The following is a 26,832-nucleotide window of genomic DNA, read 5'->3' on the forward strand; positions in this document are numbered from 1 at the left end:
GCTAAAGGAAAGAGGCAAAACAAATCATCAGTACTTCTACTAACTATACAATTTAAAATTAAACCAAACACAGGAAAACACAGAGCAAAAATACAGGTTGTCCAAGAAAGAAGCTACACTTCAAGGGTTGTTTCCTTAAGTGATTTTTAAGCAAAAAGCTCATATCAACATGGGTATGATACCCATGTGCATACAAAACAAAGAAAACACTAGAATACTGCATTAAATGTTTATTCCAGAATTAAATTCCAAAATGTTTTACCTTAAAACTTAACTGGAAAATCTATTTTAAGAAATTAATACCAATTTAGTGAAGACCATTTCTTAAACAGGAAATATAAATAGATGATTATAATTGGTTGCTCAAAATGTCTGACTATATGCAAATTCCTGCACATAATGATTGTTGTCCTCTCCACCACTGACTGGCCAATTTGAATGTGGTCTGTAACATCCAAATTTCTGATGCAGTACACCCTTGCTTTAATATGACACCAGACAGTTTTATTTTATCATCTTTGCAAAATGCTATAGCTTATCTTTGTGTGAAAATTAAAGTAAAAATATATTATCACTTTGTCACTTTATATTTTCTTTAATTATATTAAAGAAAATATAAAATGACAAAAAAAAAAAAAACTTTAAATTTGTGTACCTATTTTATCAAGAGGTATATCAAATAAGTTCTGTTTTTAATGAAAGGTATTCCAATAAAGAATTCAAGTACTATTGAATTAAGTCTAGCTATGCAAAACTTTGAAATACTAATAAAATTAAATATTTAGAAGTACTAATTTACTTGCTTTTTTTTTTTTTTTGGCTGATGCAGCAAAACCCTGGGCTTCCTTGCACCATATGACTAAAAGAAAATAATTTTATTAACAATTATTTGTTATTGCAGTATACTACTGATGAAGCTATAAAGGATAATGTTTTTTTTGGAGGAAGAAGGAACAGTAATGGGTGCAAGCAACTGCATGATTCAATTTTTTATCCATTTGTTGTTCAATATTTCAGTGTAACTGAGGGGGATACAATCTGAACTGCTAAAAGGCTCCATTACCAATTGAGAGAACAGAAGCAGCATCCAGTGAATATAAATATATGGAATTTTTAAAAAAAAAAAAACCTTCACATGTTGTTAATACTTAGAGCCCTTTCATAGTGAATTCCATGCCATTTCATTCTGAAGTGCATACAAAAGAAATGTACCCTTTCATACAGCCCACAGTGAGTGAGATCATGATCAACTTCCAATTACAGCTCAGGTGGAGCAGCATGAGGTCGATACAAGCTGGCCATATGAAAGACAATAACTAACAAATGATGCAAAGAAGCAAGCTTATATGACATCAGCAAAAAAAAAACTTCATTTGTTTATACCATCTAATAATTATTTCCCTAATTCTTCCTTATATTTATTCAAACTATCCACCCACCAGGTTAATTCCAACAATCAATCACAAAAGCAAATTCTCACATCTACCCTGCAGCAACATTCCTTTATGTCCTCTTATATTTGTTGTCAAAACAAGAGTTTGGATGCCACCCACATTTAATTTACTCAAAATCCATTAGCATTTAGCCCTAAACATTTCAATCAGATTCCCCCCCCGCCCCCCCACACACAAGTGCCTAGCTTCCAGACACCACAATCTGCAGAACAAGTCTTTTATAATAAGAGTACCCTTTTGTATTCCAGACTAATCTCTGTGCTCTTCTCTGCACTCATTCCAACAACATTCATTCTAAAATGAGGCTTCTGTGCCTGTATGCAATACTCAAGATGCAGTCTAATGACTGCCTTATACACAACAGGATGATTACCTCCTCATTGCTGGGGGTTAAGTGTAGTACACCTAATTCATACATTAATCTGGGATTACTGCTGCCCATATGCTGTACCTTGCATTTGTCAATATAAATGTTCATTATAAGCTGAATAATGATATAAATGAAAATATGGGTGATATCAGTTGACCAGCACACAATTCATACAGCTGGAATTCCATAAGCAGACAAGTAGTATTGTTGCAATAAAGGCCAATTCAGTAAAAATTGATATATTTCTCTATTTATACTACCAAAGTTTGTGACTATGTAAGGGACCAACATTAAACTATATTGTAAGAATCATGTTCTTTCACTTTCCTGCAGTAGAAAGAGTTAATCAATAGCAGATTTGGCAATTTTCTTTTTTTGGGAATAGTTTTCTGGTGCTTACTAGGTAAAATACCAACACATTCACTATTCACAATAAGCACAAAAAAAAAAAAAAAAAAAAAAAAATTGCTTCTAAAGAAAACATAAAAAACACAATTAAAACTTAAGCAGGATTGTTTTTTGTTCCATGTAAAATATAATTATACCTGGGTTGAAAGGTGTTCCTTTAGTTAAGTGATTGACAATTTTACTTGGAGCAAAAAAAATACTGCAAATATAAATTTGCAAAGCTAACAATTATGATATTCATTAATGTTGCTAATATTAAGGTGCACTAGAAAAGCTAGGAAGGTAAAAATTGTATTACTCTGGTTTTTAATGCTAGATCCTGGAAATGCTCCAATTTTGATTATTCACTGTTCATTGCATCCTGGTTTTTCACTTTCAGAATCTTTTTTTTTCTCCATTTTTAATCCCCAAAAATCCTCAATCTAACTACTTGAAACTGCTTTCTCACTTGAAACAGGTTATGACACATGGTTATTCACAACAAATGAAGATACTGTTATACCAAGTGAATTTACTGAAATGGTTACAGGAAACTATATAACCACCACAATATAAGTGCTTAACTTAAAGGTAATCTTTTCATACCCAACTGAGTAATTGGAACAAACTTCCATCTGTTGTAGTTAATCCAGCAACTTAAATAAGTTCAAGACAGAACCTAGACAAACATTTGGAGTGAATGGATGGGTGAAATGGGAAGGGCGTTTTTTTTTTTTTTTTTTTTTTTTGACTGATGCTATCTATATAAGCTTGCTTTCTTGCATCATATGCCCTACTAATGCTAATTTCATCAGGCCTAGAGAGCTAAAATGCAGTGGCAAAATATTTCCAACTACCATCAAACTACTTACCAACATCTTCCCCTCGGAGTATCCATTCTATCAAGAATTTGAGAAAGAACAGTAGACATCTTACTGGCACCCACTTCCAAAGAGAAGACATTCTTGTACCTGGACATTAACTATGTATTCCACTATATCTCTAGTGAAAATCAAAACAATTCATTCAACAAAGTCTGAACCAGTAGAAACTACTAGCTTGCCCCAAAAAACCTGCTCATAACCTGATTTCTCAGCCTTATACACAGCATAGCTAAGATCCCCATGTTGACCATTCTATAATAAAGAAGACTAGTTACAGGATAGCCAATTTGAAATGTTGCCAGTTTGTTTCATTTTTACACTATAAATAGTAAGTCTGTGCACAAACTGTTAAAATTAGCTAACTACACACACTGACAATATATTAATTGGTATTAGCAGTAACAAATGATACGAGGCTGCAATCTTATTAGAGCATCAGCCAAAAAAAATTCCCCACATCACTTGTTTGTCCCATCTAATTTGTCTAATTATTCCTTAAATTTATTCAAACTACTCACTTCCACAACAGCAGATGGAAGTTAGTTCCAGTAATTAACTACCCACTGGCTGAAAATAAAAATATCATGAACACTCAGCTTAATTAATCCATTCAAAGCCTTAAACACCTCAAACAAATCTCCTAGTAGAAGCCAAGTTTTCAGACACTGAAATCTGCAGAATTGAAGTCTTCTTTAGTAAGACTGCCCTTTTGTTTCCCACTACTTCATTGCTCTTTTCTCCATCCATTCCAATGGAATGGATTCCACATCCTTTCTAAAAGATTGCATCCAGACTTACAGGCAATACTCAAGATACAGCCTAACCACTGCTAAAAATAATTAGCTCCTAAGTTCATGTCAGTCAACATCTGGAAATTTAAAAGGCCTCATAAGACATTCTGATTATACTGGCCCATTGTTTCTCTGTACAGTTGTTATTTTCACAGTCATTCCATTTTTATTTTCCCAGTGCTAATGTCAAATCAAAGTGACAACATTGCACTAGTCACTAATGTCAACTAGGTGCACTCTGTCACTTCTGTGCTTCTTAACTAAGAGCACTCCCCCCCCCACATCTGGTCTGTCATTTTGTACATTCCTTATGTTTAAGGGCACCACATCTCCAATTTTGCTACAATGTTGCATCTGATGACTTAACCAAATCAGTACTTTAAATTCAAATCTGTTTACTATACAAGGTGGACCTATTAAATAAAGAAACTGCACATGCAGCTGACCTTAAACCATTCCCTATTTGTCTGCCAACTCATGTTCCTACATGCCCATTTACTTTGCAGTGAGACAGGTTCTCTCTACCTTTAATTTGTGCAGTTTTCTGCAGTTTGTCCAGTTTGTTAAATTTTTAACAAAACTAGAGAAAACACCAAATAAAATTTGAGTTGTTACATCAAGTTGACAAGGAAAACACTATTTCAAGAGTTCATGTGTTTAGCATTAGCATAGGCACACGACGCAAGAAAGCATGTTTATGCAGCAGCAGCCACAAAAAAAACCTCCCATTTCACCCCACCATTCGTTCCAAATGCCTGTCCAGCTCAGCTTTAAATTTATTTAGGCTATCAACTTCCAAAACAAAAGATGGAAGTTTGTTCCACCAATCAACCACCCACTGGTTAAGGAAAACTTCCGCACATCCATTCTACAATTGTCTCCTCAGGTTCTTAATCTCAGCAAGAGGAAGAATCCCATCAGCATTCAGCTAGTGCAACCCATTCAAGGCCTTATACACTTCAATCAGATCACCTCGCAGGTGCCTACTCTTCAGGTGCTGCAATTTGCAGAACTTAAGACTTTCTTGGTAAGAGCACCCCTTTGTCCCCTCACCAATCTTGTTGCCCTTCTTTGTACACATTCTAGCAACTCTACATCCTTCCTAAAATGAGGCCTCCAGACCGATACACAGTACTCTAGGTGTGGCCTGACCATTGCCTTGTACAAACGGGATAATCACCTCCCTGTCCCTGCTAGCAAAATTCCTATATATCATAGACAAGACTCCATGATCTGCCCTGGCAGCCCATCTGCACTGTATCAGCAAACTTCATAATTAACTGCACAATTACCCCCAGGTCTTTTTCAGATTCCACTTCCCTGAGTGTAGTAGCACACAGTTGATACGTTGCTCTTGGGTTATAGCTACCCATATGCAGTACTTTGCATTTGTCAATGTTAAACTTCAGTCGCCACTTCTCAGCCCGTTTCCCCAACTTATCTAGATCCATTTGGAGAAGCATACTGTCTTTAATGCCGTTAACAACTCTGCCAACCTTTGTGTCCCCTGCAAACTTGGACATTAATCGTGATATACCTTCATCAATATCATTGATGAATACACAAAACAACAATGGGCCCAGCACAGAACCCTGGGGAACTCCACTAATAACATTTGTCCAAGAAAAGCAGTGTCCATTGATTACCACTCTGTCGTCTCCCACTTAACCATCCCTTTATCTATTGTACCAACTTAACCTTAATGCCATACTGCTCCAATTTGTACAGCAGTCTTCTGTATGCAACAGTAGCAAAAGCTTTCCTGAAATCCAAGTACATAATATCAAAATTATTTTTGATATTCAGTTCCTTTGTGACCACATCATAGTAAGCAATCAAATTGGTCAGACAAGACCTCCCTTTGACAAACCCATGCTGTGTCTTTACTATTACTGCAGTCTTGTCTGGATGATCCTGCAATGCTTCTTTAACCAGTGATTCATTATTTTCCCCAGAACAAGTTAAACTAACAGGTCTGTAGTTACTTGTGTCACCTTTTGAACTTCCTTTGTGAATTGGTGATACATTTGCACACCTCCAGTCCCCTGAGTCCAAGGAAGGAAAGCTCTCTTAATTATGGCTAAGGGTTTGCTTACTTCCTTTGCTGCCTCCTTTAATTTAACTGGATAGATCCCACCCTCCCCCCAGGTGCTTTCCTTATGTTTAACTTCAACAATTTCTTCTCCACTTTGCTCTCAGTTATTACAAAATCACTTAGCTCCCTGTTAAAGTTTGATAAACTTCTGGCATTCCCCTCATTGAATAACTCCTCATGTGTAAAGGTAGATGCAAAATACTTATTCAATTTATCAGCTACCCGAGCATGATCATTAATAATCAACCCATCTATGTTAAGTGTTCCAATTCATCCCTTTCCTTCTAGCATTTACTTCAGTAAAGAAATCTCTGCTGTTTTTCTTTGCATCCTTTGCCAAAGATTTCTCATAATCTGCCTTCACCTGCCTAACCTCCTTTGTGACTTGATTACAGACAAGCTTATATCTGCCATAGGCTTCTGTGTCACCTGAAAATTTATATGCAACCCATACATTTTTTTTTTCTCTGCCACGAGCCTCATTAATTCATCTGACATCCATTTAGGCCTGAATCTTGAACAATATTTCTTATTTGGAATGAAAAACCTAGTAGCTTCCAAGATTAAGTCCCTGAATGCTTCCCATTTAGAATTTACCATTGGTAAGATCATCAGTTGATCCTACTGTACAGAATTTAAAAACTGTCTGAGACCCCTGTAGTCACCATTACAAAAACAAAAAGCCCTTCCCTTTAGCCTTGATGGTAGTTACATCTTTAAGTAATTCCCATATCAGTACATTGTGATCACTGTCACCCAGTGGTTCCTTTATCTGCAAATTCTTAATGCATGAATAATTACTGCTAATAATCAGATCTAGAGTATTAAACTCTCTAGTTGCCTCCCGAACATGCTGCTGTAGAAAGCATGTCATCCAATAAATCCAAAGAAGTCTTGCTAGTGTGTGAGTGACCAACTCACAAATTCCAGTCAATATCTGGAAAGTTAAAATCCTATTTATAAGACATTATGATTTACTGGTGCACTATTTCTCTGCACAATTCCTCATTATACTCATCAGATTCATTACACCTATAACACACACTTCTCATTTTTCCTTTCCCAGTGCTTATGTCACACCAAACAGACTCAACATTGCATTGTTCACCAACATCAATTGGATGCACTTCCTTAGATTTTACACATTTCTTAACTAACAAACATAACCCCTCCTCCCTTCCTATCCTTTCTGTACACATTGTAGTCCCCAAATTTCATTTCTGTACTTGCATATATCTGTGTGACACCGCGTCTGATATCCAAACAGTATCTGCCTTTGATGTCTTGACTAGCAATTCAAGCTCATCAAATTTATTAACTATACTCCTAGAATTGGTGTACATGCAAGTATACATGCACATTTTTCTACTCATAGTTACCCTAACACAGCCTGTGTATTTTTTCCACTATGACTGCCAACAGTCTTGGAAATTTCTATTGCCTTGCTTTCTGTGCTGCTGCTCATTCTAATAGGAGCAGTGCAAGAATCACTTTTACCTCTGCCTGCGGCCACTTAACCTTTTAGTCTGTATCCCCCCCCCCCCAAGCTAGCAGTTTTGCGACCCACCTAACACTGCCTACATAGCATCAGCAAATATTCCTGCACCCTTTCTATTTAAGTGTATCCCATCCCTGTAGAAGAATTAGTCTCTCCTGTCAAGCACAGACCAGGATGTGGAAGACTATAAATGACCAGGCCATCCAGTATCCATGAAAACTGATGAAAATGTGGACCAGATAAGGACATTGATTAGACATGATAATTGTTTAAACATTACAGTGGTTGCATCAGAACTCCATATGGACAAAGAAACAGAAATTTAACTGAAAATTTTGGCATGAGAAAAGTGTGCGCCAAGATGTTCCCAAAAATTTCAAATGAAGATCAAAGGATGAGAAAATTTCTGAGTAATGTAATTACTAGCAATGAAAGTTGGCCATTCCAGCACAACCCATAAACTAAAAGACAGTTTAGTTTATGGGTTAAAAGAATTTTTTCTTCAATGCAATAGAAGAAAAAAAAAAACCCAAGAATATCAAAATCAAAAACATGCTTCTTGTTTTCTTTGACATTAGACTTATTATGGAGGAATACCTCCCACCAAAGACCATCAATCAAACATATCTCACTGAAGTTCTGACAAGGCAGTGTGAAAAAAATTTGAAAAAAAGAGACATGAATTGTGGAGGGATGGTTGGATGCACCAGCACATAAACCACTCTGTGTTCAACAGTTTCCAGCCAAAAAATAAATCCATATGTGTGAGCCATGTTCCCTACTTGTCGGACCTAGTGCCTGTCTCTTCCGTAAGCTGAAAAGTGAACTTAAGGGAACCCATTTTCAGTCCACTGAAGACATTCAGAAAAAAAAAACAACCCAAATGTTTAAGAAGAAACATAAAGTGTGTGCAAGCCCAAATTGATTGTTTTAAAGGGGATAACTTGTAAGGTACAAAATATTTCATTATATTTATTTTGTTGCAAGTTTAATAGCTGCACCTCATACTCCAAGCATTAGCATACATGTAAGTATACACACCAGTTTTTGCTTTTAATAATTATAATATATCCCATGTATTTTCTTGTTCCCATGAGGATCCCCCAGCAGGCCTTGTTCCAGGCTATGGCATATCCCAATAATGCAAGAATTACTTTCAGTTCTGCCCACAGCTGCTGTTAATCTAGTAGTCTGTGTATTGCCCAAGGTAGCATTTTCCTGACCCACCTAACACTGACTTGATAGCATCAACAAATATTCTTGTGACCCTTCTATAAAACGATCTCTGCTGGTAATAAGCACAAACCATGTGGAAAAAAATTCTGTCCCATGAGCCTTGGCTCAGTCTCTCCAGGGCCAAACTAATTGACAAGGCTTTCATCATGTACTCCCTACTATCTTATCTGGACAGAATTAGACACCAATTTTAATCCTAACTTGCAACTTTTTCTCAACATTGCCCAGTACTTGTTAAGCAAACCCTGAGATCTCCGATTCTTAATATCATTAGTACCAACATATGCAACAATATCACTTTTTATGTTGTTAAAAGATGAGCATTATCATCACAACAGCATAAAATGTAATACTGTTTCACTCTACATCAAATTTTGCCCCTAGCAGACATACCCCAATTGTACTGCAGCTTTCTTTTTTAAAAATATATTTCCCATTGTCCCAATAACTGCTCCTTCCTGTAGGATCAGAGCTTTCTGCCATGGAGGATATCACTATTGTGTGATGCATGATTGTAGACTCCAGTGTTCTTCTGGGCAGCCAAGTACTAGATGGGACAGTCTTATTAATTTCAATAGCATCAACCTTATTCTTCAAGCCCCCATATACACCCATCAGAACATTAATTAGCTGTTTAATTTCCTCACACTCTCTGCAAAGGCACAGAGACATCCCTTTGGCCATATGTCCCATTACAGATCACTCCACAAAAAAGTGAAAGTGGTGCACTGTATGCAAGGGAACTGTAATTTCTCTTGATCCAAAGCTTCCCAATACTTTGAGCTTTTTGCTTTGATGCCCTTGTTTGAGGCAATGATTTTATTCTAAATTTAATTAAAAAAAAAAACTACAGAAACCAAGAGGTAAGAGTACACTATTCCCAGATTATGCAACAGCCACATTTATTACACTATTATATTTCTAAACAATAGCTACTGACTTTCTAAATGCTTAGCTAAATACAAATATAAGCTAACTTATGATCAAGATCTTCAAAATATTTATTTGCTACAGTTTAAAAAGCTGTAATTAACTACTACATTGTACTACACCACAGTTACCAGATGTGACATATGATGTTCATGCCAAAATTAACTATAACAAATGCTCTACAAATATCAAGTTGCAACTTAAATCCTTAGTTAAATTCTAAAATTAGCTAACATACATAATTAGAACAATTAAAGTTATTTATTAAACAATTTATTATATTAAGTAAAAAACATCAATTTTCAAGAGCTTGAAATTTCCCCTATAACACAGAAGCCCAAATTAGACTTCATTTGTTTGTGTCATGGCCTCCAACATTTACATTATATTCATAAACAAAATCTTTTCTTCCTCTTCATTTGGAGCTCCATTTTCAAAAACAACCTTCCTTAGATAAAATGGATATTAAATGAAGAGAATGCTGCACAAAATTTTGTAATTTAAATCTCTGATGTTCCCAAGTTTAAATGAAATAATATAATGATACTTACCTTTCACTAATTATTATAGTTTAAGGCCTCCCTGCTGTTGGATTGAAAACTGTTTCTGGACTAGGGATGTCTGTAAACCCTGCTACTGCTACTGGCCTTACCAACCTCTGGATGTGACCTGCGTGTCTGGCTACACTAACAACCAAAGCAACACTGGTTGTATCAATGGAAGAGGATACCATACTCATCACAAGTTGGGTGTGGTGCATGACTTGTAGCTACTGTCAGCAATAAATATTAAGAATAATATCAATAAAAAAAAATGTGACAAATAGAATTTAAGAATCTTTCTTAATAGAAATAAAATTATTTACCTCTAGCCCTGTCACCAAATATTCGGAACCATCCTATAATGGTTTCATCCACCTCAACAAGCAACTATGACTACTGATGATACTTTCACACATTTGATGGATGGATGGATGAATTGTATATCCACCCCCAAATCAACTCAACTACCTTGTTCACAGTTTATATAGTTTGTGTACGGACCAATATACATGTTGTGCTTGTGCATGTCAGAGGAATCTCTACTCTGTCTAATATCAACCAACTATATCACTAATTGAACAGAGAACTTAAACCTGAATGACAGCATGAAGATAAATTTATTCAAGGACAAAAAAAAGTATATTTTACATATGAAACAATTTTCTAATCCTCCTGTACTCTTCAGTAGGTCAAGGAAATTCTAAACAATGGATCAGTCATTTACAACCCTCAATTTTTTTCTCAGGATACAGAGTCCACTTGCCAAAAGTTAGTCAGCAGGCTGAGGGGGGGGGGGAGATTTGGTAACAACTAATTTGCAGTAAACTCAAGTCATGTAACAAATCAAAAATAACAATGTCTACCTTGCTTATTAAATTCGCAATATCAACTTTACAAAGCGGCTTTTATCAGATAAACTCAGTTGAATACAATACTGGGCAGTCAGCTGAAGACACCTTTTACTTATATATATATATATATATATATATATATATATATATAAGGTGTGCCAATAAAGTTCCAGACAGGTGCAATGAAAAGAACAAAGTAAAGGAGCTCAAAAACCGTTTTAGTTTTGTTCAAAATAATCACCCATATTGAATGCACTTCATCATTCTAAAAGTTTCTGGAGAGAGTCATAGCAAATGCATCTGTTATGTTTTTCTTTAGGTCCTAAACATACTGGAAGTCTGCTGGCGCTAGATCAGGAGAGAAGGGTGGTTAGTTGATCGGTAAAATGCCATGTTTCATCAGAAATGTCTTCACAACAAGTGAAAAATAGGCAGAGGCATGGTCTTGAAACAAAAACAATCTGTTTTTCTCAATTTGTTTTCAAAAGTCTTTGAAAAATATGATCAATTGAACAGCAGCCTGGAAAGCAAGGCAATGGGGATTACCAGGAATGCTGGGAGTCTTAGTGTAACAAGTAAATACATGGGCTGTGTTGGGATAACTAAGAGTAAAAACAGGTGCAGGTATACTTGCATGTACACCAATGCTAGGAGTATAGTTAATAAATTCAATGAGCTTGAAGTGCTAGTCAAGACATCAAAAGGCAGATATTGTTGGGATATCAGAGACATGGTGTCACACAGACATAAGCAGTGCAGAACTGGAATTTGGGGAGTACAATGTGTACAATTTACTTGAGCGTGTACAGAAAGGGTAACACGATTGGTGAGGGGAATGAAGGGATCCTCTTACCAAGAGAGGCTTAAGTTCTGCAAATTGCAGTGGCTGGAGATTAGGCACCTGCACAGTGATCTGATTGAGGTGTATAAGGCCTTGAATGGGTTGAGCACGCTGAATTCTGATGGGATCCTTCCACTTGTTCATATTACGAACCTAAAGGGACATAAATTCAAATTAAGAAAAGAAATATGTAGAACAGATGTGCGGAAATTTGCCTTTAGCCAGCGGGTGGTTAATTGCTGGAATAAACTTCCATCTGTCATTGTGGAAGTTGATAGGTTATATAAATTTAAGGAGGAACTGAATAGGCATTTGGAGGGAATGGTGTGATTTTTTTTTTTTTTTTTTTGGCTGATGCTTATACACTTGTTTTCTTGCATCACATGCCACTGCTACTACTACAGAAAGGACAGACAGAACAGAAGGAGGGGTTATGCTGTTAGTTAAGAAACACAAAATCTAAGGACATGCATCCAATTGATGTTGATGCACAATGCAATGTTGAGTCTGGTATGACGTAAGCACAGGGAAAGGAAAAATGACAGTAGGTGTGTGTTATAGGCCAAATGAATCTGATGAGTATGAGCAATTGTGCAGAGAAATAGAGCAGGCCAGGAAATCAGAGTGTCTTATAATTAGGGGAGGTACTCAGGGGAGTACTCAGGGGAGGTACCTATGTACTGGAGATGTGCAAATGTGACCGCAATTCGCAAAGGAGGATCAAAGGGAGAGATTAATTTCCCAGAGATTGACTGGAATTTGTGGGTTCGTCACTCACACATTAGCAAGGCTTTTGTGGATTTATTGGATGATTGTTTTCTACAGCAGCACGTTCAGGAGGCAAATAGAGGGAGCAATACTCTTGATCTGATTATCAGCAGTGATTCTTCATGCATCAAGAATCTGCAGATAAAAGAACCACTAGGTGGCAGTGATCACAGTGTGCTGAAGTTGAATTTACTCAAAGAGGTAACTACCATCAACAGTAAAGGTTTTTACTTTCGTAAAGGTGACTACAGTGGTCTGAGACAGTATTTAAATTCTATACGTGGAACCAACTGAAGATGTTACCAACAGCAAATTCAAAGTGGGAAGCATTCAAAGAATTAATCTTGGAAGCTACTAGGCATTTCATACCAACAAAAAAATATTGTTCAAGATTTAGGCCAAAATGGATGTCAGATGAACTAATCTAACATTTGACAGAAGAAAAATGCATGGGATACATATAAATTAACAGGTGACACAGAAGCCTATGATAGATATAAGCTGGTCTGAAACCAAGTCACAAAGGAGGTTAGGTAGATTACAAGAAATCTTTGGCAAAGGATGCAAAGAAAAAGAATTCTTTACTTATGTAAACTCTAGAAGGAAGAGGATGAATCAGATTGGTCCACTTGATATCGATAGTTCGACTGTTGATGATCCTGCTCAGGTAGCTAACAAACTAAATGAATATTTTTCATACACATTAACACATGAGGAGTTATTCAGGGAGAGGAATGCCAGAGGTGTATTCAACTCTGGCAGTAAGCAAGATAATCTTGTAATAACTGGAGTAAAGTGGAGGAGAAATTGTTGAAGATAAACATAAGAAAGGCACCTTGGGGTGGATGGAATCTATCCAGTTATATTAAAGGAGACAGCAAAGGAAGTAAGCAAACTCTTAGCCATAATTATGAGAGCTTCCCTGGACTCAGGGGAGGTACCTATGTACTGGAGATGTGCAAATGTGACCGCAATTCGCAAAGGAGGATCAAAGGGAGAGACAGGTAATTACAGACCTGTTAGTTTAACTTCTGTTCCCGGGAAATTAATGGAGACACTGGTTAAAGAAGCATTGCAGGATCATCTAGACAAGACTTCAGTTATAGCTCGGACACAGCATGGGTTTGTTAAGGGGAAGTCTTGTCTGACTAAATACTATGATGTAGTCACAAAGGAACTGTATGCAAAGAATAACTTTGATATCATATATTTGGATCTTAGAAAGGCCTTTGATGTCTTCCATGTTGCACATGGAAGACTGCTGCACAAATTGGAGTGTAGCATTGGAGGCAAATTGCTGCTATGGATAAAGGGACGGTTGAGTGGGAGAAGACAGAGTGGTAATCAATGGACACTGCTCTTCGTGGACTAATGTTATTAGTGGAGTCACTCAGGGTTCAGTGTTGGGTCCACTGTTGTTTTCTGTATTTATAAATGATATTGATGATGGCATATCAGGCTTAATGTTCAAGTTTGCAAACGATACGAAGGTTGGCAGGGTTGTTTATGACACTAATGACTGTACACTGCTGCAACAGGACCTAGAAAAGTTGAGCAGATGGGCTGGGAGGTGGCAAATGAAGTTTAACAATGACAAATATAAAGTACTACATATGGGAAGCAGTAATCCCAGAGTAACGTATCAACTCTGTGATACCACACTGACAGTGGTAGAGAATGAAAAGGACCTGGGGGTAATTGTGCAGGCAGATATGGAGTTTTCTGAGAAGTGCAGATGGTCTGCAAGAGTAGCTCATGGTGTCTTGTCAATGATACACAGGAATTTTTCTAGCAGGGATAAGGTGATTATCCCCTTATATAAGGCAGTGGTCAGGCCACACCTTGAATACTGTATACAGGTCTGGAGGCCTCATTTTAAGAAGGATGTAGAACTGTTGGAACGAGTACAGAGAAGGGCAACAAGATTAGTGAACAGAACTAAGGGTTGCTCTTACGAAGAAAGGCTTAAGTTTTGCAAATTAGTGTCTGGAGACTAGGCACCTGCGAGGTGATCTGACTGAGGTGTATAAAACCTTGAATGGTTTGAGCATGCTCAATGCTGATGGGATTCTTCCTCTTGCTCAGAATAATCGCCTGAGAGGGCATAAATTCAAATTGAGCAAAGACGGTTGTAGGATAGATGTGCAGAAGTTTGCCTTGGGTGGTTGATTGCTGGAACAAACTTCCATCTGTCGTTGTAGAAGTTGACAGCTTAAACAGATTCAAGGCAGAACTTGACAAACATTTGGAGTGAGGGGATGGGTTTTCACCCATCCCCTCACTCCAAAGAAGGGGTTTTTTTTTTTTTTTTGGCTGATGTTATATAAGTTTGCTTTCTTACATCTTGTGCCCTTGCTAATGTTAGCATCTTTATCATGAACTTCTATTTAAAAAAAAAAAAAAATTTAGGCCTTGATTTTGAAGTTCACTGCATGCTCTGAAACACCCAACACTCATCTCTAGTGAAAATGCAGTCAAGGAAATTAGGACTGTCTTCACAAGTCTGGATGAAGTTTTCGCATGATAGCACTCAAACACACTGGTATGGCTTACGTTTCATCACCATAAACAATTTTTAACATTTCATGTTTCTGGTGCATGATTTTCCCAGTTTAAAGCAAAATTTGATATTAGTTTGTTGCTCCATTACAAAATTGTGACATGGAAGGTTAACGCTAAAACAGGTTGTTACTTGTAACCTGTCAGCCTACTGGACAATCTGTTGGAGGAAGCTTGAATTACAATACACCACTTCCATTTATTTTCAAACTCAGAAATCTACTATTCTACTCATTAAAGTACATTAGACTGCATTGATTTCTGTTTCCAAAAGTTGTGGTGTTTCTAGGTGTATTTTTAGTGATAAGTTTAAAAATCTGAACTGTTTTTACCTATGTTATATGCACATTACTTCACTTGTGACTGACATGTACAGACTTGCAAGCTGGTGCTATGTATGTTTCTACTACATTCAATTGTTTTCTAGTGCAGTCTTGCTAACCAAGACTTACATCTAATGTGATTTTCACATTCTGGTGGTTGCATGAACAACCCAAATGTTTTGTCATATTTGCAGTAACTGTGTTGCAGCAAAACCCAATGCAAGATATAATATCATTTGTAAAAAATATATATATATTCCACATATTTTGGAATTAAATTAGATGACCAAAATAAAAGTTGGGCCCCCATAAAGTGTACCAACCATGTATGAGGGCTTGCAATTGTGGAAATGTGGTAAAAAGACAGCCCTGACATTTGCCATTCCTACAGTGTGGAGAAAACTTCACAATCATATTAGTAACTGCTACTTTTGTCCCATAAATGTACCAGATTATAATGAAAGGACAAGAAAAGCAGTGTACTCCCAACAATATTAATTCAGCTATAAGGCCAATTTGCTATTGACCTAAGCTTCCAGTACCACTACCACCACGTTGTTTTTAAATGTATCTATTCTTTGATAACAGTTTACACTGCCCAGAAACCTTCATTCTGTTCACTTGTTAGAAAAGTGACTGAAAACTTTTAAAGAAAATAAGGGATGTTTTCTTATTTGCTCCAGAGCATTATAATCTAAATAGGGCTGTTGCAGCTAAGGAATCAGGCAAACATATTTCACATCCCTGAACAGTTTTCCACTGATGCCCTGAGAGTTTTTCATGCTAAGACAATCTGTTTAAAATAAAGGCTTAACACAGCTTGTACAACTTGCACAGAATGATGTTCAGATGCCAAGGGTACCAGCAGAATAAAATAATACAAGTTTTATGACCACCTTAAAAACTTCAAATTTAAATATTTTATGTCAACAGATGCAATGCATTTCTCAAATTAAAGTTAATAGACCTTGAAATATGACTTTGGCTAAAGTTGAAAGTTAGCCAGTTATTTATAATCTAAATTACTTTTAAGCTACATAATAAAAAATGATTCCTTTAAGTTTTATTTCTAAGTTTGAATTCTTATATTACATAATACAAAAGAGTTACAAAAAATGGTTTCCCAGTGGCCATTTAAAATATTAGAAAGAATAAGTTTCTTTCAACAAAAACAGTATTGTTAAATTATGATTTAATTCAATAGATTCATCTTACAAACTTAACAATATATACAGTCAGACCTCTATACAATGAAATCAATCATTTGCTTGAAAAAATTCATTAAACAGAAATTATTAAAGAAATATCACCTTTTCAACAATGAAAAATACTAATTCAACATTCAGAAATATTGTAAAAGATGGGAAATAAATCAAAAATAAGTGGGAATGAATAAATTAACATTTTAAACATTTAATTTATTAATACATACATGACTACACATGATATATTAGAACACTTAAAAATGTGAAAAAATATTTGGCTACTTTTTCTTGTACACTGAATTTTACTGTACGTTGTTCATAAAAATGTTCACATTTGTTTAAACAATCAAATATATTTTCTGGCACATTTTCTTCACACTGAAGGCCTCAATGCAAGTTTCAAATGCTGCCAACATTTCATGTTTGGAAGGTTTAATATTGCCCTCGCTGCCCTCATTTTCATCCAACTCATTGTCAATATTGTCACTAGTTCTTTGAATACTCTCCAAAATGTTGGAGTCACATGGATATTCAGCTACTATGACATCATTATCAACTCCTAAAAATTTGTCAAGAACAATTTCTCCACTGATCAAACCTCTCGCTTGGAGTTCTTCCCAAAATTGTTCAATGTCTTGTAGTAGTTTACCCTCTCATTGCTGTTAATTGGTGTTCTAGCAAAGCCTGCTTTTATGAAAAAATTCTTAATCATTGTTTCTGTTGCATCTTCACTCCACACTTTTGCCAACTCTGATATGCACATCTGAAAATCTATAGGTTGGTTGGTTTCTATTCTCAGTATAATTATTTTCAGTACACACCTTCAGCAGTGCATTTTCAAATTCTTGATAATGCCTTGGTCCACTGGCTGCAATTTAGACAAGGTATTCGGAGGGAAGAAAAGCTTCTCACTTGTAAGTTTCGAAATTACCGAGTGAAGGTGGGAAGGGCAGTTGTCAACAACCAACGCAATTTTTGTTTTCTTTCTCCATCTTTCTATTGAAATTTAAAACCCACTATTCAGAAATTTCACTTATCATCCAAGATGTTTTGTTGTAGTCCAAATCTAATGACTTCACTCCTTTGAAACATCGGAGTTGTTTACTTTTGACTGTTACCAAAAGCTTCAGTTTTTCATTAACAGCCATATTTGCACCAACCAAGACTAATTCTCTCCTTACTTTTTACCACCTACACATTTATCACCTTTAAAAGTTAGTGTATTGTTCTGCAAACATTTAAAAAATAGACCTGTTACATCAACGTTGAATGTGTCTTTGGACTCAGTCCAGTCCTACATAATTTTTCAAAACTGTTTCTTTCCAGTGGGTATAGTCTTCTTCGATTACAACCCCACTTTCACCAGAAATAATTTTCTCAAGTAAGGCATGGCACTTTTCAAATTTTTCCAGCCAACCAGAACTCTGGCTATGAATGTTTTATGCCTCCAAAAAAGATGTACACTCCACAGCCTTTTCTTTTATTAATGGCTCTGATATCAGCATGTTTTGGTATCAAATCAACTTCATATACTTAAAAACAGCATCACCTACATCTTCATAGACAAATTTTGCATTCTTCCAACTGGGGTCCTGTTTCCTTAAACAGTTTGAGAATCAAAACATGGTTTTTCAAAATGGTTGATACACTACTGCCAAGAATACCAAATTTTAATGCAATTTTTCTTTTTTTTTTTTTTTTAACACCACAATCTACACCATTAAGCACTTCCACTTTTTCCATTATACTCAAAGATTTCCTCTTAGACATTGTAAGATTATTTCTACAACAGCCAAAACAAAAAGCTGATTTAAGGACTACTTGTATCTACAATGTAAACAGAGACAGATGAAATTTTTAGCTCCTAAAAGTTAAAGTGATTAATTCCTAATCCTTTTAGCTCTTAATTCTTGATTTCTACAGATTCAGCTCTATCACTTTTAGGCCAGAGGTGCGAACCCAGGTCTCTCGAAATCAGTTTGTTATATGGAAATTTTCTTCGTTATACAGAAATTATTTTCAATGTAATAACCAAGGGAAACAAAAATTGCTAAATAGAAAAATTCAATATAGGGAAGTTCATTAAAGAGAGGTCCAACTGTAGTTTTGTTACCCAGAATAATAAATTCTATAAAAGAATTCCTGGAGTCTGGTATAAAATCCATAAAATTCTTACTTGAGCCACTAATACACCAATTCTAGTGTACTAAAAACAAAATTCTTAAGGTATTCGTTTATCTCATTCATTTACGTAAAATCAGTAAGTATAATAAAATCACTATCTGTTTAGATGACGAAATATGACATTTTGCACCATAGCCCTCAATTCTTTCTTCTTCTTTTTTTTAATATATAAAAAAAAAACACAATTGACTGTTGTTGAATACAATGTAAAGTTGTATCTAGGGTGTTTTTGGTCTCAATGAGAAATTCTTGGCCATGGATTGGATTTGATTTAATCTCTTCTTCATGTTTAGATCTGTTTCCATTACCATGTGTTCATTTCTGCATCATCCACAATTTTATTTTCTAACAAATCACCTCTAAATTGTAGGAAAAAGGTTGTTGAATCCACTGTTGTCATCTTGCTGTAAATATCTGCAATCTTCAATTTGAAATCAGCAAATGCAGGACCTGAATAAGAAATTCCCACATAAGAAGTTTTCCCTTGTAGTAGGTTTCGTTTCTTAATTCCCAGTTTCAACTCTATATGTTGTGATGTATTATTTTCCCACGTAAGAAGTTTGCCAGGTAAAAGATGTCCCCGCATAAAAAGTATGTGATAAAGAATACACTGTGTATTATTATAATGACGTTTTCCCACTTAATACTTTTTTTAAATATAGAAATTCTATTTTTATATAAAAAAATAAAAACAATATAAAGATTTTGGTAATCGAACAAGTTAATGCATAGCATCATTTCAGTTCATAGTAAACCAACAAGTAGCCTCTGTAGCTGAATGGTCAGGAGCAGGAGTGCAGTACCACACTGGGCATAGTGGGGTTCAAGCCCCTGACTACTAAACACAGCTGATCTGCCAACCCACACTGAACCAGTATGGTAGATTATGGTCCACTTCCCTCAACATGAATCGTTGAGGAAGCTTCTATTCTGCAGTGGATTGATAATGGCTGCAGTTTACGTTGCCTTATTGTGAAGGCCTTCACATTGAGTTGCTCTGATATTGCACTATCTCCAATAAGCAGCTCTTCTCCGCTGGAGAAGACTAATGTTACTTATTCTCGACGGATCGCACCACTCGTTGGTGGTGGGATCCACCGAGGATCCACTGGTGAAGTATTGCCTATTCGAGAATCTACTGTCGAAGGTAGTTCAATATGAGATATAACAAATGGTCATTTCACCTACTTCAGTGATTGACTACAAACTAAACTAAAATTATACTACACACTTAACTTCTTCAATTAGTGAATTTTCCATAGTCTGAGACTTTCAGCCCTAAAACCTTTTTTGTTTATAAACATTTTGATATAATGGAAGTGACATATTGCAATTGTTTTCACTGCCATGTGCAAAAGACAGCATGTCCAGAGGACTTCTACTGTATGGGGGGGAGGAACATACTACAGTAAAATAAAGCTAAGTTTCATTATGAGATAAATAAAAACTACAAAAAAATTTAACCAGATAAATAAAAGCGATAAAAACCATGCATATATAAATCTGAAAAACTTCTAGACAATTATACACTCCTGCAGAAGAACAGTTTGATTATATTATTAGCTTCCACTCACACACTAAATTTAATGCATGATAGCATCTGTGCCTTTTTTTTTTTTGTTTTAATCACATAAAAAAATTGTTTTTTTAATGAACTGAAAACAGTGATCTATCAATTATGATTTGCTAACTCAAATATATCAAACAAAAATAAAGAGAAACCAATAATAATTAATAAAGTGTTCAGTTTATTTTATTTTTTTAGAATTTAAGGTCATCGAACACCTAAACTGAGACCCAGACACTTGCATGCTATCTGAATAATGTCATGTGAACAGCTGTATTTTTGTCAGCTGTTCACATTTAGCTGGCAAAACCAAAACCCTATGGCAAGATCAGACACCTGTCACTGGTGTCTCATCGATGCAAAGTTGAAATGGGATTGCCTAGAAAAAAAAAATAGGCAGCACTTTTGGTCAAATGACGTCTATTAAACACCAAACAAAATATTAACAACTCTTAATTCATAGTATATCAAAATGAAAACAGAAGACATTATATAATCAGTTGGAAAATGCTGGTGCGCACAGGATTTGATTTCACTTGCAAATTAAAAAAAAAAAAAGTAGCACCTGTCAGATGGCATACTAGCAACAGAAAATTAAACTCTGTTTATAAAAGACAATAATAGTGATGTCGTGTCGATACTTAAAGGTTTAGCTGGGCACACCATGTACTTCATGTCATTTTCTGCAGAAGGAATCAATAGGTTCAGCTGGGAATACCACGGATGTCATTTTCAGCAGAAGGAAGCACATATTTTATCCATTTATTTTATATGGTATTATCATATATATTTTGTGTCAATTTTATCCAACTCATTAAATTATTGAGAAAAAGGACCAAAATAAGTAGGAATCATTTGTTTTCATCAGTACCTAAATAACGCAATATTAAACTAAATGTTTGTTTGTTATTTGGTTTTTAGGAGCATTAGCAACTAAGGCCATATTGCTCCGGGATATGCGGTGGCCACTCCCTGACCTTTCCGCATCCTCCGTATTTGGTGGTGACGGGCTCGAACCCCGGTCTAATCAAGAAGCGTGTGCTACGTACTGCTGCTTCTTCCCACCTGGCTACGGAGGCGCCATTAAACTAAAAATAGACTTTAAAGCACCACAGCTGATTAGCCTACAAATTGCTTCACTGGCGTAAATGAAGCAGTTTGCAAAATAGTCAGAATTTTTAAACATACCTATACATTTAAAAATATGCATTTTATGATAACTCCCCTCTTCTCCAGCTAAACCAATGAATTCAGTATCTAATTATGGATTTATCGATGAGAAGTAATTGCACAGAGTGATAGCAACACATCTTTAGTAGTTTATGAACTGGAAATATGAATATATTTTTACAATGAATTTTCTTTACCTGATCAACAATAATATAAACCCTATAACATTAATTTACATTCATGTATAGAAGACTCAATTATCCAAGGTCTCTACAGCCCACCAAAGTCTCAATGGGATAACAAAAAGAAACATGGAATCCATTATGAGTGTTGCTTATTTACATTTTGTAACATTCCTTTACTACTGTAAGGTTAATTTAATGTTCTTCTCTTTGTTTTTAACTTTTTTTTTGCATGTATCCATTATGTTAAAAAGGAAGAGGACTCTCCTTTCTACTGAACAAAATATCTCATCAATAAAATGAAAAGGCATCTAAAGGGTGAACTTTAATGAGTTTTTACTTGAACACAAGGAACAAGTCACTTTCACCAACAAGATGCTTCGAAATTTACATATTACCACTTGTAAGAATGGCAAATCAAGAGAAAATGAAACCATTTTTTTTTTTAAATCAAATTGATATTAAATTTTACATCAAATCTTTTCATGTTGTAGTATATTTTTTTATAAATGTGAATACAATCAGTAAATAAATGTTTTTATCGCATTTACACAGTTTTCCTTTCATTTTAAAGATCTTTGAAAAAGATCTAATCATACAAAGAGGTTACAGATAAGATTGTAAAGGTTGCAGAGCTACTTCAATTGGAGGTTGTTGCCAAAGATGTGGAGGAGTTAATAGCAGAAGAAGGAATTATCTAATTGAAAATTTATTGACTTGCAGGCAGCGATAGTGAAAGAAGATGCTGATGAAATGCAGGAGGATTTCCAGAAACCAGAAAACCACTTCCACTTCACCCCTAAAGAGGGGTGAAGTGGAAGTGGTGTTTTTTTTTTTTTGGCTGATGATGCATAAGCTTGCTTTCTTGCATCAAATGCCTCTACTAATGCTAATCTTACCAAAAAAGATATTTCCCAACAACCCTAGATAATCGCACATCTATTGGCTATTAGAAAAATAGCATAGACCCACATACAGTCCAATTTTCATACCCCAGACTTTTTACAAAAGCGTGCAATTTAAAAAATTATAAAATTAACAAAAAAAGAAGACAGGCATAATGTCAGTAAGTTTAACCTTTTGAGCATCATCCAGAATCGACATCTTCAGCTGATAAGTGCGCTGCTGCAGAGGTTGAGGGCTGTGGAGATTTAGAAGGGATCAGCTGCTCAACCTTATGAAAGAACGTATTAATGTATGACTGGATAGTGCCTTTTCTTTTCATTGTAGATTTATTTGTAGTAAGAAAGCATATTTCATTCACCCCTTTGTTAACTTAACAATCGTTCGCTATCAGGATCCATCTTCTCAAACCTCTTTCACTGCCGATGCAATTATACAAAATGCAATTGCCATCTCTCTGGTGATGAAGTGTCTTGGCTGCTTATTTGGTTTATCTTGAGCTTCATCAGCATCTTCTTCTTTCACTATCGCTGCCTGCAAGTCAATAAGTTTTCCATTAGATAATTCCTTCTCTTCTTCCGCTATTAACTCCTCCACATTTGTGAAATGAATTAGGAAGGACTTCCTAATTCATTTCACAAATATACGTGGTCTCAATTCTAATCTCAACGATGTCCATTTCCACTTGCAGTCTGCCAAACCCCATGTACTTTTTCTGACAGAATCTCAGTTATCGGTTGATTCAACTACTGCTCATCTCAGATGCCCAAATTATTCGCTGTATGATTCCTTTCGCCTCAAAGGTGGTACTTGTGCATATGTCCATTCTGATATTCCTTGTCAGAGACTTGGCAATTTGGAATCTCCTCTCTTCGATCTTCTCTGGCTTAAAATCTCTCTACCTCATTGTGTAAAATTCATCTGTTGTCTCTACCGTTCTCCCAACTCCACTAATCACTTGGAGCTCTTTGACTTCCTCTCTTTGCAACTTGACTTTCTCTAGTCCAACTTTCCTAACAGTGAGGTAATTTTCCTTGGTGATTTTAACGTTCACAACTCCAGCTGGCTTCCGTTTTCTAGTCACACCGACCCAGCAGGTCGAGATGCTGAGGCTTTTGCAATTACTAATGACCTAGCACAGATTGTTCATTTACCTACAAGAATACCGGACAATCCGAATCATACAGCCAATATGCTTGATCTTTTTCTCACAAACAACCCTTCTAAGTACACGGTCGAAGTGAGAGGTCCTTTAGGCACTTCAGATCACAACTTGGTGATTGTCTCTTCTCCAATGGAACCTTTATCTCATGGCTATTCCCAACCTCGTGTTGTTTGGCATTACAAGAATGCAAAATGGGATGACCTGCGTGACTTCTTTTCTTCTTTTCCTTGGTCGGATTACTGTTTCAAAACTTCTGATGTCAACGTTTGCTCAGATCGTGTCAGTGAAATTATTCTTGCAGGAATGGAATCCTTTATCCCACACTCCACTTTAAAATCTCATCCTTTATCTAAACCTTGGTTTTCCAATAAATGTGCTAAGGCTGTTCAAGAGAAGAATGTTGCATATTGTAATTGGCTTGTTTCTAATTCTTCAGTTTCTTTTTCAGCCTACACCAAGGCTCGCAACAATTGTAAAGCAGTTATTAATCAGTCCAAACTAGAGTTTGAACAAGCTAAGAGTAGAAAACTTGCTTCTTGCCCTAATGGTAGCCGAGCATTCTGGTCTCTTGCCAAAGCTATTGGCCGCAACTTTTGCCCATCTCTGCTTCCACCTCTGTCCAAACCAGATCGTTCTGTTGTCACTTCAGCCAAGGATAAAGCTGACCTGCTAGCATCCCATTTTTCTTCCAGCTCATGTATTAATGAATTTGGTGAAACACCTCCCACCATTCCCAACACGGTCCATTCAATGCCTCCTGTGGTCTTCCGTCAAAAGGATATCAGAAGGATTTTGATGAATCTTGATGCTAAGAAAGCTCCAGGTCCTGATGGTATTTCTCCACTTGTTCTCAAAATCTGTGCTCCTGAACTTATTCCTATTCTTTGCCGCCTTTTTTCACTTTCTTATTCCAAAGGTGTTTTTCCTTCTGCTTGGAAATTTGCTCATATACAGCCAGTTCCTAAAAAGGGTGACAAATCCCTCCCATCCAATTATCGTCCCATTGCAATTACTTCTACTCTTTCTAAAGTAATGGAGAAATCAATTAACCGCCAACTCTTAAACTACCTAGAAACCTTCCGTCTGATCAACGATCACCAGTATGGATTCCGCCAGTGTCGATCCACTGGTGATATCCTGGCTTATGTTACCCATTTATGGACTAATTCAATGGAAAGGTTCGGTGAAACACAAGTAGTTGCTCTTGACATCTCAAAGGCTTTTGATCGTGTTTGGCATAAAGGTCTTCTAAACAAGCTTCCATCTTATGGTTTGCCAACTGTTTTTAGTAATTGGTTATCCAGTTTTCTCTCTGATCGCTCACTGAGGGTGATGGTAGATGGCTCTCTGTCTTCTAACTTCTCCACTAATGCCGGTGTCCCCCAAGGTTCAGTTCTTTCCCCCACTCTTTTCCTCTTGTATATCAATGACCTTCTTCCATTGACTGGAAATCCTATCCATAGTTTTGCCGATGATAGCACATTGCATTCAACTTTCCGTTTTGAGAAATCTTGTCCTGCTCAATCAGCTTCAACTTCTCGAAAATCTGCTACCAATTCCTTAAATGCCGATCTTCAGGTAATTCTCCAGTGGGCAAAGACAACTTAGTTGATTTCAACCCTTCTAAAACTCAGTCTTGTCTTATATCTCGCAAAAAGGATTCTTCTGCTCCTATGCTTATCTTTAGTGACACTCCAATTTCTAGGCAAAAGGATATATCTCTTTTGGGGATTACCCTGACTTCTAATCTCTCTTGGCACAAGCACATTACAAATATTGCTTCCTCTGCATCTAAAAAACTTGGTTTTCTCTTTCGCTCTCGGCGTTACTTTTCTTCCAAACAGCTGCTCACTCTGTATAAATCGCAAATCCGCCCTGCCATGGAATATTGTTCCCACATTTGGGGTGGTGCCCCCAAAACCTCTCTCAGGCTTCTTGATTCCATTCAGAAGAGGGCAGTTAGGTTAATTAATGACTCATCTCTAACAGAGTCTCTCCACTCTCTTTCTCATAGACGCACTGTTTCTGCTGCTTGCCTCTTTTACAGATACTTCCATGGGCACTGTTCTTCTGAATTGGCTTCTATAATTCCCGCTCTCTCTTTCAAAACAGTCCGAACACGTGCCGCCACCAGCCAACATCCATTTACTGTCCAACTTCAAACCCACAGAACCAACTTTTCATCTTCCTCATTTATTCATTCAACTGCCGTTTTCTGGAACAACCTTCCTTCATACGTATTTCCTGAAAATTACAATCTACAGAAGTTCAAGTCCAATGTCAACAAATATCTTCTTTCGTCTTCTCAACCTCCAACCCAAGCACGGTACTAAGTACTATAGGTTCTAATACCTCTCGTGTTTGGGGTTCACATAAAAAAAAAAAAAAAAAAACATCTTTGGCAACAACCTCCAATTGAAATAGCTCTGCAACCTTTACAATCTTATCTGTAACCTCTTCGTATGATTAGTCTTTTTCAAACCCTTTGCAGCCTTTAACATCCGGTGGGCATATTTTCTTCCTTGAGCCATTTAAACAACTTTTAGTAATTTCCACCTAGACCTTATTAATGTTTAAGATGGCGTGGTAAATACTGTAAGATTTCCAAAAATCTCTTAACGTAAAATTTTTCTCACAGTCTATAAAAATGTTGTGCGTAAATAATAATTTTTCTCACCGTCTATAAAAATGTTGTGCGTAAATAGTATGCTTTTAAATTCGAAATAACACCCTGATCCATAGGTTGGATGAGTGAAGTAGTGTTTGGCGATAGAAGTATGACGCTCAAATTAGAATTGAAATCATCTAGATGCATAGGATGTCCAGGAGCATTATATAATAGAAGCAAAATCTTGAAAGGAACACTGTTGTCTTTACAATATTTTCCAACCTCAGGAATGAAGCAGCATTTAAACTAATCCTCAAAG

General features: G+C 36.2%; 1 protein-coding gene across 2 annotated transcripts in view; it reads right to left on the bottom strand.

Annotated features, from left to right (window-relative positions):
- The window catches only part of LOC150086866 (solute carrier family 41 member 1-like), a 202,263-nt gene that overhangs the window by 153,293 nt on the left and 22,138 nt on the right, over window positions 1-26,832 (bottom strand). For both annotated transcript variants that reach the window (XM_090372784.1, XM_090372783.1), the window contains exon 2: window positions 10,197-10,417. The gene's annotated coding sequence lies outside the window, so the exon portion shown is untranslated. The remainder of the gene's footprint in view (window positions 1-10,196; window positions 10,418-26,832) is intronic.

The sequence above is a fragment of the Mastigoproctus giganteus genome, chromosome 4 (assembly GCF_048544385.1).
Source record: "Mastigoproctus giganteus isolate SK-2022 chromosome 4, ASM4854438v1, whole genome shotgun sequence".
Classification (NCBI taxonomy): domain Eukaryota; kingdom Metazoa; phylum Arthropoda; class Arachnida; order Uropygi; family Thelyphonidae; genus Mastigoproctus; species Mastigoproctus giganteus.